The sequence below is a fragment of the Hylobates moloch genome, unplaced genomic scaffold (assembly GCF_009828535.3).
Source record: "Hylobates moloch isolate HMO894 unplaced genomic scaffold, HMol_V3 SCAFFOLD_11, whole genome shotgun sequence".
In the NCBI taxonomy this organism is placed as follows: domain Eukaryota; kingdom Metazoa; phylum Chordata; class Mammalia; order Primates; family Hylobatidae; genus Hylobates; species Hylobates moloch.
Genome location: NW_026652286.1, coordinates 55221346 through 55235889, shown reverse-complemented (window position 1 = coordinate 55235889; position 14544 = coordinate 55221346). Strand labels below are relative to the sequence as shown.

General features: G+C 42.7%; 1 protein-coding gene across 2 annotated transcripts in view; it reads left to right on the top strand.

Annotated features, from left to right (window-relative positions):
* Nucleotides 1–14544, top strand: part of RAB30 (RAB30, member RAS oncogene family) — a 97128-nt gene that overhangs the window by 38540 nt on the left and 44044 nt on the right. The window contains exon 1 of one of the 2 annotated variants that reach the window (XM_032167037.2): nt 169–290. The exons of the other annotated variant lie outside the window; for it this stretch is intronic. The gene's annotated coding sequence lies outside the window, so the exon portion shown is untranslated. Of the gene's footprint in view, nt 1–168; nt 291–14544 lie in introns of those variants that run through there. 2 annotated transcript variants of the gene reach the window in all.

Genomic DNA, 14544 nt, shown 5'->3' with positions numbered 1-14544 from the left:
TGGGAAGTGGCTGCTATGGAAGGATTTACTGAATGCAAAATAGATTTTCTTCCCTGCTCTTTGGGGCAAAGCTGGCTCAGAGATTCTTAGCTGCAGGGGGAGGGGCTGGCAGGCCTGAACTGCAGTTGGACTTAGCAGCCAGGGGTTTTCTGGTTTTCATTAAAATTCTCTGGCTGTCTTTCGGGATAGCTCCATTGGATATGACTGTGCACTGGAGCCGGTTGTGCTGCTCTCTCAGCTATACACACCCATCAAATCACAGTGCCCCTGAGGACGAGAGAAAATTGAAGGTAGGGAATAGCCTGGCTGAGGGGTCTTGCTCAGCAATCTTTGTGGTAAGGGGCCTCCATTTATAACTGCAGAGCTTGAGTTTTGCAAAGTCTTAAATACAGATGGGGAGGCAGACATGGCTGAGCTGGGAATGGGTTGCAGAGAGAATCCTGTTACAGCTTGCTTTTGAGGATGGACTTGCTCTTGAGGACAGATGGATGTTTCCTGGCAGCTATCGGGGTCCCCAGATGCTACATTAATGAAAATGGCCTGATCTGATTATTCTTTTTTGTTTTTGTTTGTTTTTTCATTTGATCTGATGATTCTTTGGAGTTACTTGATACCCTCATATGCCCAAGGGGGTTGAGGTTGGGTGATGCAGTTTTCTAAGGGTGACAGGCTGAATTAAAGAGGATTGAGATTTTTATTTATTTATTATTGTTTTCTTAATTCCCAATGTGATAGCAGAGGATTCAGTTTTGAATGTTAATTTCTGGTGGCTGAAGGAATCTCACTTGAGACTGAAACTTGAGCCTGCAGACCTAGGTTCAAATTATGACTCTGCTATTAACTTGCTTTATGACCTTGGGCAAGTTACTTTCCTGGGTCTCAGCTTCACCGTGTGATTGTAGGGATTAAATGAGATAAATTATGTAAAGCTCTTGGCATATCGAGTGTTCTCAACAAATGGGAGATGTTATTAGAAATTGACCTAGATTTGACCCATCACTCCAGCTTGCCAAAATATATTCTAATTCTGTCATGTAAAACATTTGTTCCGCATCCCTCCCAGCTTTGTGTCATTTAAGAACTTGAGGCAGGCTGGGCTCAGTGGCTCACACCTGTAATCCCAGCACTTTGGGAAGCCAAGGTGGGCGGATCACCTGAGGTCAGGAGTTCGAGACCAGCCTGACCAACATGGTGAAACCCTGTTTCTACTAAAAATACAAAAATTAGCTGGGTGTGGTAGCATGTGCCTGTAATCCTGGCTACTCTGGAGGCTAAGGCAGGAGAATCACTTGAACCCGGAAAGCAGATGTTGTAGTGAGCTGAGGTCATGCTGTTGCATTCCAGCATTCCAGCCTAAGCGACAGAGCAAGACTCTGTCTCAAAAAAAAAAAAAAAAAAAAAGAATTTGAGGCAAACATGTTCCCTAGGGCAAGCTGAAACTCCGCTCCCTGGAAAAATACATCAAAACCATATTATTACATTCCCCAGTGAGATGCTTAAGATGTTGGGTATTTCATATCTAGGTAACTTAGAAAAAATGGATTTTTCCTATCATTCTTGATAGATAGATTATGAGAAAGCCATTTTAATTGATATTGGGTATAAATGTTCCCTGATGTTACTCCCAAGAGAGCATGATTAAGGTTCCTATTTGCCTTTAGAGTAAACTCCTTTTCCATTCTTTTCTCCTTTTACTCTCCTCTTCAAACCCTGTGTTCTAGCTATGGTGGACTGCTTACAGAAAAATAATTAGTGCGAAACATACAATGCATATGAAAGAATGTTTTAAATACATATTTACAGTTTAAAGAAGAACATAAAAATTGTGGCCAGATGCAGTAGCACATGTTTGCAATTCCAGCTACTCAGGTGGCTGAGGTTGGAGGATTGCTTGAGGCCAGGAGTTCAAGACCAGCCTGGGCAAAATAGTGAGATGCTGTCTCAAAGAATAAAAGAAAGAAAATTGTGAATTTGCCATCCAATTTATCAGATGGAACATTATTTGTATCCTAGAAGCTGTTTGTCTACTCTCTGCCCTGAAATCATACCCCCTTTCCTTCTCACCAGACATAATGATTATCTTGACTTTTGTGTTCATCGTTCTTACTTTTCTGTACAGTTTAACCACCTATGTTTGTATTACTAAAACAAATGTTGTTTTTTAAAAAACCAAGAAGCAAGCACAAACCTAGCAAGCTTTGTCACTGTTAGATCTAAACTCTGGGTCATAATATAGCTTTAGATTCCCAGGGGGTTTAAAAGGCTCTAATGGGGAAGTCAGTGGGCAAGGGTGTGAGTGAGTCCTAGGAAATGAGGATCACTACTATTGAGACATCTGACAGGGTTGTAGTGTGGGCACACACTGGACATACGGAATATGGTCACAAAGAGTGGACGGCTCTGTCTTTTCTACTTCCAGTCTTTCTTTGGCCTCCTTTCAGCTCTCAAGGAGTAGGTCAAAGCAAAACTCTTCTGTAGGATAAAGTGAATGTCACCAACTAACCCAAACAAATAGTGTGGAGGGGATGAGCAGGTACTTCATCAGCACATGGTCAAGACAAATAGAGGCAGAAAAGAACCTCGACCAAGTTTACCTATGCATTTTTTGTCAGGTTAAAAAGAGAATATGCAGGCCGGGCCTGGTGGCTCACACCTGTAATCCCAGCACTTTGGGAGGCCAAGGCAGGCGGATCACCTGAGGTTGGGAGTTTGAGACCAGTCTGACCAGCATGGAGAAATCCCATCTCTCCTAAAAATACAAAATTAGCCAGGTGTGGTGGCACATGCCTATAATCCCAGCTACTCTGGAGGCTGAGGCAGGAGAATCGCTTGAACCTGGGAGGCGGAGGTTGCTTTGTGCCGAGATTGCACCATTGTACTCCAGCCTGGCCAAGAAGAGCGAAACTCCATCTCAAAAAAAAAAAAAAAGAATATGCAGCACCACTTATGGAATATTCTTACCCAAACGTTGACTTCTAAAATCTCATCAAGCCTCTAGAGCTAACTTTAATATATTGGAAAGATGGGGGAAAGGATGACAAGTTGAATTACACTCTAAGGAAACAAACAGAAAAATTTAGAATGTAGAACATTCTGTCAGACAACTGACTTGGCTTCCGCAACAAGTCAATGACATGAAAAAATAATAAAGTGACTTAAGAATTATAACCAGATGTCATGTGTGAAACTTGTTTTGATTCAATAGTCTATGTGTTAGTTTGCTAGGGCTGCCATAACAAAATACCACACACTGGATGGCTTAAGCAACAGAAATTAATATTTTCACAGTTCTGGAGGCTAGGAGTCCAAGATCAAGGTGCTGGCAGGATTGGTTTCCTCTGAGGCCTCTCTCCTTGGCTTGCAGATGGCTGCCCTCTTGCCACCTCCTTGCATGGTCATTTCTCTGTATATGCACACTCCCAGTGTCCTGCTACATGTCCTATTCTCCTCTTTGTATAAGGACACCAGTTAGATTGGATTATGGCCCACCCTAACAATCTCATTTTAACTTCATTACCTCTTTAACGGCTCTATCTCCAAATACATGAACAGTCACATTCTAAGGTACTGGGAATTAGGGCTTCAATATATGTATGAACTTGTGGGGGGACACAATTTAGTTTAATTGCAAAGAGACTTTTTTTTTTTTTTTTGAGATGGAGTCTTGCTCTGTCGCCCAGGCTGAAGTGCAATGGCACGATCTCAGCTCACTGAAACCTCTGCTTCCCGGGTTCAAGCAATTCTCCTGCCTCAGCCTCCTGAGTAGCTGGGATTACAGGTGCGTGCCACCATGCCCAGCTAATTTTTGTATTTTTAGTGGAGATGGGGTTTCACCATGTGGGCCAGGCTGGTCTCGAACTCCTGGCCTCAGGTGATCTGCCCACCTCAGCCTCCTAAAGTGCTGGGATTATAGGCATGAGCCACCACACGTGCCAAAAAAAGACCTTTTTTTTTTTTTTTTTTGAGACAGGGTCTCGCTTTGTCACCCAGGCTGGAGTACAGTGGCATGAACACGGCTCACCATAGCCTTGACCTCCTGAGCTCAAGCAGTCCTCCCAAGAAGCTGGGACTACAGGCATATACCACCACACCCAACTAATTTTTTATTTTTTTTATTTTTTGAAGAGATGAGGTCTCACCATGTTGCCCAGGCTACTCTTGAACTCCTGGGCTCAAGCGATCCTCCTGCTTTGGCCTCCCAAAATGCTGGGATTATAGGCATGAACCACCACACCTGGCATTGAAAAGACATCAAAAAAACTTTTTAAATGGCTTTTGGGTTATAAGTGGTTTTTGGTTACATGGATAAATTCTACAGTGGTGAATTCTGAGATTTTAGTGCACCTGTCAACAAAAGTGTACACCGTATCCAATATGTGGTCTTTTATCTCTCACTCCCCTTGCCCTCTCCTTCCCCAGGTCACAAATTTCATTATATTGCTCTGTATTGTTTTTGTGTCCTCATAGCTTAGTTCCCACTTAAGTGAGAAAATAAGGTATCTGGTTTTCCATTCCTGAGTTACTTCACTTAGAATAACGGCTTCCAGCTCAATCCAAGTTGCTGCAAAAGACATTATTCTATTCCTTTTCATGGCTGAGTAGTATTCCATGGTGGATATATACCACATTTTCTTTATCCACTCATTGGTTGATGGGCGCTTAGGTCGGTTCCATATCTTTGCAATTGTGAATTGTGCTGCTACAAGTATGCATATAGATGTGTGTAAAAAGACATTTTTGAGATGATATCAAGGAATTACTGTTACTTTTATTCAGGTGTGATAATAATAGTATAAGAAGATGAATAATATAGAGATGAGTTCTGAGGTACATGGGGATAAAATGATATGATGTAGAATTTGTTTAAAAATATTTAAACAGCCTGGATGCTAAGTTTCATACCTGTAATCCCAGCACTTTGGGAGACTGAGGCAGGTGGTTTGCTGCATCCCAGAAGTTGAGGCTGCAGTGAGCCATGATGACACCACTGCACTCCAGCCTGGGCAATGAGCGAGACCCTGTCTCAAAATAATAATAATAATAAAATATTTAAGCAAATAAAAAAATGGGGGGAAAAGGGATAGATTAAGTTAACATGTCAAAATCTTGGTAATTGTTGAATTTTGGTAATGGGTGTTGGGGGTCTACTTTTATGTGTGTTTGAAAACTTTATAATTATATATTTAAAATATTTCAACACAACACAAAAGAGGGTTTAATGGCAGTGGGGTTGTTGGTGATGGCTGTCTTCAGTGTGTCTGTCTGTTGAGTTATACTTCTTTAGTCTGGTTGGCTACTTCCTGTGGTAGTCATGTTGGGGTCCTATGTTGCTTGTCTTTGGGCTAGATCTGTAGATGTTTCCTGTGTACCACTTAGTGAAGGACATCCTCCAGGAGCTTTTTTTTGTTTGTTTTTGAGAAAGGGTCTCACTCAGTTGCCCAGGCTGGAGTGCGGTGATGTGAAACAGCTCATTGTAGCCTCGAACTCTTGGGCTCAAGTGATCCTCTCAAGTACCTGGGACCACAGGTGCATGCCACCAGGCCTGGCTAACTTTTTCACTTTTTGTAGAGATAGGGTCTTGCCATGTTGGCCAGGCTGCTCCCAAATTGCTGTGCTTAAGCAATCCTGCTGTCTTAGCCTCCCAAAGTAGGAGCTTCTTATAAAACAGTGCATGGAATATGAATTTCTGGGTCTTGTATACTTTAAAGTATCTTTGTTCTATTCTCATGCTTTATTGGTAGTTTATTTGGGTATTGCATTCTAAGTTGAAAATCATCTTCCTTCAGATTTTAAAGGCATTACTTTATTGTCTTTTTATTGTTGCTGTAGAGAAGTTGGAAGGGGTCTGATTTCTGATTCTTTATATATAACCTATTTGTCTTTCCCTCCTCTCTGATGGTTTGTAAAATCTTCTCTTTGTCTGCAGTTTTCTGAATTTCACAGTGTGCTTGGTGTGCTGGGCCCTTTCAATCTGGCAACCTGCATCCTTCAGTTCTCTGAAATTTTATTGAATTATATTGTTATGATTTTTCTTTTTTCTGTTCTTTCCTGGGAATTTCTCTTATTTGGATATAGGACCCCACCTGTACTGAACCTTTAGAATATTCTTAACTTCTCTCTGTTGTTTCCATATCTTTGTCTTTTGATTTTATTCTTTAGAAGATTTCAATTTTATCTTTCAATCCTTTTATTGAAGATTTAAAAAAATGTCTGCTATTATGTTGTCAATGTCTAAGAGCTCTTTTTGTTCTCTGTGTTTCCTTTATATAGAATCCTATTTTTGTTTCCTGGATGTAGTTTTATTTCATTTTTGTGAGAATATTAATGGTATTTCCACCCTTGCATATTATCTGTTTCCTTCAAGTCACTTTTTTGTGTGTTTGCCATGGTCTGTATCTTTATTAGAGGCTTTCCCAAGATGTCACTCTAAAATGTGATCCTTGGCTGTGTTGCTCCTGATTAAGAGGGGGAGGAAAAGAAGCTGTCAAGACCTTGACATTATGCTCAATGAAAGAAGTCACTCACAAAAGACCACACAGTGTAGGATTTCATTTATATGAAATGGCCGGAATGGACACATCTATAGAGACAAAAAAATAGATCAGTAGTTACTTGCAGCTGGGGAATGGGGGGAATGCAGAGTGACTACTAATGTATGTAGGATTTTCATTGGGAGAATGGAAAATGTTCTAAAATTGATTGTGGTGATGGTTGTACAACTCTGTGAATATGCTAAAAACCATTGAAATGTATGTTTTATTTTTTTTCGTTTAGTTCCTAGAGCAAAATTGTATATTTTAAAAGGGTGAATTATATGGTATGTGACATAAAGCTCTTTTTAAAAAGTACCATCAGGAAACTCTGAATACAGAATGGAGATAATTAGCTCTGAGCCTCACGGTAGGGTGATCTGGATGGGCTGTTTGTTGGGCTCCCCTGATGTTACCATCTTCAGGTTTTCCCTTGAGTACATTCACCAGCAAAGAGTATTTCACTCTTCTTCGGATGGTGGGGTTCTATCTGACTATGTTTTGGTACTCAAGAGAAGGAGCGTGGGAACCTTTGCACTCTACCTTCTGTAAACATAGTGCCTTATCTATGATATGTTTCCTCCTCATCCACACTGGATACTGCCAGGCCAAAGACACTCTTACTTTTTATTATGGGGAATGCCAAAGATTTACAAAAGTAGGGAGGGCAATACAGTGAATTCCCATGTACCCATCATTCAGGTTCACTAGTTTTCAGTTGATGGATATTTTAGTTTGCTCTGTATCCCCCAATCCCCCTCCTCAGATTATTTCAAGCAAATACTGGATATTTCTGTTTTGTGCTCCTCAGAGACAGGCCTTTGGAGTTTTGTTAATGAGGAGGGGGAATCTAGGTATCTAACTCCTTGAGTAGCCTTCTCTCTTGTGTTCTTTATTCTAGCATCCTATACACCTGCTCCAGGAGTACAAGGTACTGTCAGTTCCTGTGTTTTTTAAGGATTCTGTGGTTTAAATCAGCTGAATTCCGCATTTTCTGAGTATGCTAAGTCAATTACTACTTGTTCATCTGCTTCCCAAGCTTCCAAAATTAGACACCATTGTCTTCTCTTATCTTCTCTGTACTTATAAGGTTTTTTTAATAAGAAGAAATCACTTTACTGAATTTTCGTGGGGTTTTTGGAATAAGTGAAATTCGATGCAGTAGTTCAGTGTGACACCTTCTCCAGATTGGCTGCTCTTTTTTTTCTTTTCAATCTTGCCCTATCCTATTGTTAGTTCATTTTTTCATTACTACAAATAAATACTCGAAGCTGGGAAAATTATAAAGAAAAGAGATTTAACTGGCTCACAGTTTTACAGGCTTTACAGGAAGTGTGGTGCTGGCCTCTGCTTCTGGTGAGACCTCAGAAAGCTTACAGTCATGACAGAAGGTGACCGGGAGCCAGAATGTTACATGTGAGAGTGGAAACAAGGGAGAGTGAGGACAGAGGTGCCACACTCTTAACCAGATCTCACATGAACTACCGGAGCCAGAATTCACTCATCACCAAGGGGATGGTGCTAACCATTCATGATGGATCTATCCCATGATCCAGACACCTCACACCAGGCCACACCTCCAACATTGAGGATTACATTTCTTTTTTTTTTTTTTTTTTTTTTTGAGACGGAGTCTTTCTCTGTCCCCCAGGCTGGAGTGCAGTGGCGCGATCTCGGCTTACCGCAACCTCCATCTCCTGGGTTCACACCATTCTCCTGCCTCAGCCTCCCAAGTAGCTGGGACTACAGGTGCCCGCCAACATGCCCAGCTAATTTTTTTTTTTTTTTTTGAGACGGAGTCTCGCTCTGTCACCCAGGCTGGAGTGCAGTGGCGCGATCTCGGCTCACTGCAAGCTCTGCCTCCTGGGTTCACGCCATTTTCCTGCCTCAGCCTCTCCGAGTAGCTGGGACTACAGGCGCCCGCCACCACGCCCGGCTAATTTTTTGTATTTTTAGTAGAGACGGGGTTTCACCATGGTCTCGATCTCCTGACCTCGTGATCCGCCCGCCTCGGCCTCCCAAAGTGCTGGGATTACAAGCGTGAGCCACCGTGCCCGGCAATTTTTTTTATATTTTTAGTAGAGACGGGGTTTCACTGTGTTAGCCAGGATGGTCTCGATCTCCGGACCTCGTGATCTGCCGGCCTCGGCCTCCCTAAGTGCTGGGATTACAGGCTTGAGCCACCGCGCCCGGCCTCGAGGATTACATTTCAGCATGAGATTTGAAGGGGACAGATATCCAAATCATATCACGTATCCTATTCTACTCGGCCCTATGGCCTTATTTTTTTTTCATGTATGTGTGTATGTGTATCTATATCTATGTCTTTTTTTTGAGACAGGGTCTTGCTGTGTACCCTAGGTGGGAGTGCAGTGGCATGATCAGAGGTCACTGCGGCCTCAGCCTCCCAGGCTCAAGTGATCCTCCCATCTCAGTCTCCCTTGTAGCTAGGGCTACAGGTACACACCACCACGCCTGGCTAATTTTTTAATTTTTTTGAAGAGATGGGGGTCTCACTATGTTGCCTAGGCAAGTCTCAAACTCCTGAGCTCAAGCAATCCCCCCACTTTGGCTTCCCAAAGTGCTGGGATTATAGATGTGAGTCACCATCCCTGGCCTTGTATCTATATCATCTGTCTATATCTGTTTATCTATACCTATGTATATGTTTTATTTGCCTGGAAAACTCCTTTTCAATTCTTTAAGAACAAAGAGGACTTTTTCCGTATTTTAACATGCTTCTCTTTTGACCTTAAGCCCAGGCAAAGGTAAGGAGTCCCAGCTTCTGTGTACTCCCCTCTTATTATAGAAGTGTTTACTTGCACTTTGCTGCATTACAGTTTGTTTACCTATCTGTCCTGGCTTGTGAAGTAACAACTATACGTTATTTTTCTTTGTATCATGAGCACAGTGGCTCACTCCCAGTAAACATGTTAACTTTCAGACTAGATAATTCAGCATTGTAATTTCAGGAGTGGGGACAGATGAGCTGCAGTGCCCCTTTCCTTCTTGTCTTTTACAAGCACAACTGTTTGGTAAATATAAAGGAGCAAAACATGCCCTGTGGCTTGTTGTTATGCAATGTTTTTCCCTTTGCTTTCAAGTCTGGTGTTTTTTTACGCAGTCAGCAGGTTGCAGAGGGATTGAGGGCAGCTATAAGAGTGTAAACATCCTAACAAAGAATGAATGGACTCAGTCAGAGATGTGTTGTTTCCTTCGCTTGATTAAAAGGCTTATGGTCTACACTGTGCTTCACAATGAGAAACTTCTTAGTTCTGCAGCATCTTCCATTGCTTTTTCTCTTCTGACAAACTGTCAGGAGAATTTTAAAAATTGCTGATTTTGTTGTTAAAAAATCAGATATGAAGGTATTATCAATGTGAAGTCCTGGTAAAATGCAAATGGATAGCTTTCAAAGAGTAACATTTAACCTGTTGTTTCTTAAAGTGTGTTCTCCAAGTTGCTATACATCTTCCTCCAGGGGAAAAGAAATAGGGAACTTACTAGCGTTCAAACAAACTTGGGATGCTCGGTTAAACGGAGTTATATAGGGTTCCCTAATTCAAGACACCTCAGAGCTTGAAAGATGCTATAACTCTCTCCTCCAGGAAGAAAGAAATAGGGAATTAACTAGTAGTCAAACAAACTTGGGATGCTGAGTTCAACACAGTTAAGTAGGGTTCTTTACTTCACGCTTGTTACTGTGCATTGCAGATCTCCTAGAGGGTTACATAGTAGGCAGCATTTTGTAAATTTACTTTACTTTTCATCTGAGTAACAGTAGCATTTCAGTGTTGTGTTTTGTGGAACACACACAATTCTGGAAACAGCCTCTTAGCTTAAATCCATCCTTTGTGGTCTAGCTCAAATGCCACTTCCTCTAAGGCTTTTCTGTCTACGCCCAGAGATATACAAAGTTTTCCTTCTTTGAATTGTACTGCCTTCACTTGTCTAATTGTCTCCTCACCCTTCCCTACCCTATAAGAGGTCATACATTTTTTTGTACATGTTATATCACTTTCCACTGCATCAGGGACATTGCCTTGCATAAAACTGCTCAAGAAACGTTTGCAGTACTGCATTGGTTCCTTAGTTGAGTCATCCTAGAGTCCAGAGGGCACTGGCAGGGTGGGGAAGCCCGAGGCAGATGTGGAGTTTGAGACCCTCACTATTTTGGCATGTAGATGGGTGGGGAGCTTACTTGCTGTGTCCTTGCTGGACACAGGGCCAGTGTAAGAAGCTAATCCTGAAGGGCAGAATTGGAAAGCGAAAAATAAGAGATGCTGACATTATAAATCAAATGTGCTGAAGGCCTATTGTATGCCTGTGGTAAGCTTTGAATACTTAATGCCAACCTTTCAAGTTGGTGATATTCTTCTGATTCTCTAGATGAGAAAATGGGGCATCAGAAAAGCAAAGCAGAAGTAAGTACTGGGGCTACAAAGATGAATAAAATCCAGTCCTTCCCCAAGAGGCCCCAGGATATGGAATAGATAGTCTTATAAGTAAATCATTGTGAGCAGTGGGATAACTGCATGGGTTAAACTCTGTTGAGGTATTGTGGGAGAACCAAATAGGAGACTCTGACCTCTGTATGGGAGATGGGAGGGAAGGCATGGCAGGTGGTGAATCCAAGAAAGCTTTCAGAAGGAGAGTGATGCCTGAGCAAGGTGGAGTAGGAATGCATGGGCTGAAGCATGGCGGTGAGACGTATCACAGGGATTTCACTGTTACTGGGCTATAAAATGTGAATTTGGTGAGAATTGAGGCTGGCAAAATTGAGAGGATATTATAAACAGATTGAAGAGTTCTGGACTTGATTTTGAAATGGGAAGCCATTGAGGGTTTTCAGTAGAAGAGCGACGAGCCAGCACGTGTTTTGGATATGTATTAGCCAAAGTGGAAGTGAATCTGAGCTGGGTAGGACCTGAGGCAGGACCATCAGCTGGGGCTCTCAGCACTGGTGCAGGGGAGATAGGATGAAGTCTGACTCATGGCAGTAGCAGGAGTGGAGGAGAGGAGGGGACTGGTTTGATAAATATTCAACAGGTAAATCAGCAAGACAGGAGTTAGGGAGCAGACAAGAGTCAAGTCCAACCCTCAGGCTTTGTGCTTGTGCATGCCTCTTCTTCCCTTAACCAGCATTTCAAGTCTGCCCTTATCTGAGCGCTGACCTTAAGCAAATCCTATGTGAAATGTAGGTTTATGAACAATTAATTAGGAGACGGTGTTTTATGGGGAGATTGTGACATGAGATTTCTTTAAATACTATTGCCTTCAGAGCATTTATATGTTGTGTATCTCAGAATTCTTATTTTTCTAACTTCAGGAACAAATCAATTGGGTAAAGCAGTGGTTCCCAAGCTAGATTATCACCAGAATCAACTGAGAATATTCTTCCCCAACTATTAGAAAAATTTTAATCATACTGAGAATTTGAAAGAGTAATGAATTGAACACCCAAATACCCACCAACTAAATTAAACAATTGTTAACATTTTGCCTTATTTCTCATGTATGTGTGTATGTGTATATATACACATACATACATATGCATATGTACATATATGCTGGACCATTTGAAAGTTGCAGATGTTATAACACTTCACCTGAAACTCTCATTTCAGCATGTGTATTCTAAGAATAAAGACATTTGATACAACATAAAATTGTATCTAAAACAAAAAACAAAATGATCATCTGATATCAGGCCATGTTCATATTTCCCCAGTTGTGACCAGGGCGTATTTTTACTTCATTATTATTATTTTTTAAATTGCCCATTACTAATGAAAGAAACATTTTGTAGTACTCTAGATTTCACTTCTGATTCTGGTCAGTTATTCTTTTTTTTATTTAAAAGTTGTCTTTATTTTAAAATTATAAAATAAAGGATACTTATTTAAAAATTCAAGCAATGCAAAAATATCTAATAAAAATATCTAAAGTAAAAATTGGAAGACCTTTCTCAGTTATTGGAAGTTAATGGAACAGACTTTCTTTTTTTTTTTTTTTTTTTTTTTTTTTTTGAGACGGAGTCTCGCTCTTTCCCCCAGGCTGGAGTGCAGTGGCGCGATCTCGGCTCACTGCAAGCTCCGCCTCCCGGGTTCACGCCATTCTCCTGCCTCAGCCTCCCGAGTAGCTGGGACTACAGGCGTCTGCCGCCGCGCCCGGCTAATTTTTTGTATTTTTAGTAGAGACGGGGTTTCACCGTGTTAGCCAGGATGGTCTCGATCTCCTGACCTCGTGATCCGCCCGTCTCGGCCTCCCAAAGTGCTGGGATTACAGGCGTGAGCCACAGCGCCCGGCCCAAGAACAGACTTTCTTAATCAGAATATCTAGGGAAGGGATCTAGCAGTTTTATTTTTAAGAAGCTCTTTGGACCAAGTGTGGTGGCTCACACCTGTAATACCAACACTTTGGGAAGCTGAGGCAGGAGGATCACTTGAGGCCAGGAGTTCAAGACCAGCCTGGGAAACATAGTGAGACCATGTCTCTAGAAAAATTTAAAAATTAGCTGAGTGTGGTGGCATGTGCTTGTAGTCCCAGCTATAAGGGAGGCTGAGGTGGGACAATCACCTGAGCCTGGCAGGTCCAGGCTTCACTGACCATGTGATCATGCCACCGGATTCCGGCCTGGGCAATAGAGCAAGGCCCTGTTCCCTGTCTTCCCCACCCCTTCACCCCCACCCCTAATAAGAAGAAGCTCTTTGGATGAGTTTAATGCAGTTCACCTGGTACCAGTATTTAGGAAACACTGGTCTATTGTAAGGCATACCTACAGCCATGATTTTTACTTGTGATTAAACCAAGAAGTACTTAATTAAGTGCGTATGATGCATTGAGCTATGTTCTAGGAATGTGGATGATCTAATGAAATACATAAAATATATGATCTGTCTTCAAGAACATCTTGTTGGAGAGATAAAACTGACATTCACAAAGTCATTAGGAGGAAGGGAATTAACATTTATAGAGCACTTCCAATAGGCCAGGTACTGTGACAGATGCTTTACAAAAATATCTCATTTAAATCTCACAATAGCCCTTGAGGTAGTGACATGGGATCTTTGGGGTGTTGCTTTTCTGGCTGGAAACCTGTGGCTGGTGGTGCCTTTGCCCTAGTTTTGCTCAGGCCTTCTGGGCTTGTTCCGCCCACTCGGCCTGGCAGGCTGTGCTCAGCTCATGCTACTGGGCTGGATCCCATGCCTCTAAGGGAGACTGGAGTCAGGCGTGGAGCAGAGAGAGGTGTGTGAGCATGGAGTCTGGCCTCTGCACAGCCAGACATCCCAGCTGCTGCTGCTGGGTGGGCAGCTCAAGGTGCTTGCATGGGCGCTAGCTCTCTGTGAGGCTGCAGCTGGACCAGGTGCACCACAAGCAGCTTTCCCAGCTGGCGCTGGGGAATGAGGTGGTGCCCGGAAGCTTGGAGGCACCAGGAACCACAGAGCCCCAAAGAGGGAGTCACAGCCCTGGATCAGGGAGCTCCCAGGTCTGGGCTTCCTGAAGGGCCACAGCTCGTCTCTCCTCTTCACTCATAACTTGGCGGGCAAGGGACATGTTTCAATCCTGTTTGTCTTACAGCAACTCTTTTAGCCTCACCATTCAGTGAGTCTCAAGTTCTTGTCCTACGACCGGGAAGAATGAGGTACACAGACAGGCGGAGGGGTAAGCAAGACAAAGAGGAGCTTTATTGAGCAATAGAACAGCTCTGAGAAGACCTGCAGTAAGCAGCTCCTCGCCATGGCCAGGATGTCCTGATGAGTGTTTAATTCCTAGCTGAGAGGGTAGCTCCTCTCTGCAGGCAGGTTGTCCCAACAAGTGTTCAGTTCTCAGCAGAGAGGGTAGCTCCTGCTATCAGCAGAGAAGGTAACTCCTCTCCGCAGCTGGTCATCCTGTCATCTGCAGCTCTTGGCAGAGAGGAAGTGGCTCCTTTCTGTGGGCAGGTCATCCCATTGTCTCTGCAGCTCTCAGCAGAGAGGAGCCCCTAGAGTTGGTGGCTCTTCTCTGTAGCTCT